We start from the raw sequence: 855 nt of genomic DNA on the forward strand, positions 1-855 counted from the left end.
CATTTTATTGTGCTACAACCTTTAAGTAGCACACTGGCACTCTCTTGGCAGTTCCTTTACTTTCCTTTTGGCACATTGAACACTATGCTACGGTGATACAGAGAGACGCATACAAAATGCAATCTCTCTGTCTAACAAACACTGGGAGCAACATGTATAATACATAGCTTCATCACAATAAAAGAAATTCGATCACATTACCGAAAATATACAATAACGAATCTAAATGCACTGTTATACATTTCAATAATAAAAATAACTGAATGGAGGTAAACTATACAGTCATCCTCCTTTCATTGCTAATTTAGTTTTGTATATAAGATCAGAGAGTAAGAGATTCAGTTAAAGCATTCAGTAAACTAGCTCTCCAAGAGAGCGAATATAAACAACCTGTACAAAGAAAACTTCACCCAAAAAAGTGGAAATGACCACAAAATTCCTTCGAAAATATACTACATGTAAAACTGCATACAGGAGGCCTCGAGCCAAAGTTGGGTGTGTATCTCTCAATCTAACCTCCATGGCGGTGGGTATAGAACACACATTGAGTAATTCACATTCTGATTTCCGCTGTGGTGGGTTCATAAATCACGTAAAGTGGGCACGGGACGACATACAAGTAAGAATAAGTCATGCTTTTATCCCACAATTCAACAATCACTTTCATCTGTGCGGAAGAAAAGGCACGAGGGTTTCTGCAAGAAGAGAGAATCTGATTTTCAGGGCGGGAAGCTGATCCTCTTCTTGTCCTGACGATTCCTCTTGTGCAAATCCCCCCGGGCGCCTCCTCTTCTTTGGCGAATTACCTTATAAATAGACTGCGTTGGTCCCCATGAAGTATGGCACCTGACGTAT

The sequence above is a fragment of the Penaeus monodon genome, chromosome 23 (assembly GCF_015228065.2).
Source record: "Penaeus monodon isolate SGIC_2016 chromosome 23, NSTDA_Pmon_1, whole genome shotgun sequence".
Lineage (NCBI taxonomy): Eukaryota > Metazoa > Arthropoda > Malacostraca > Decapoda > Penaeidae > Penaeus > Penaeus monodon.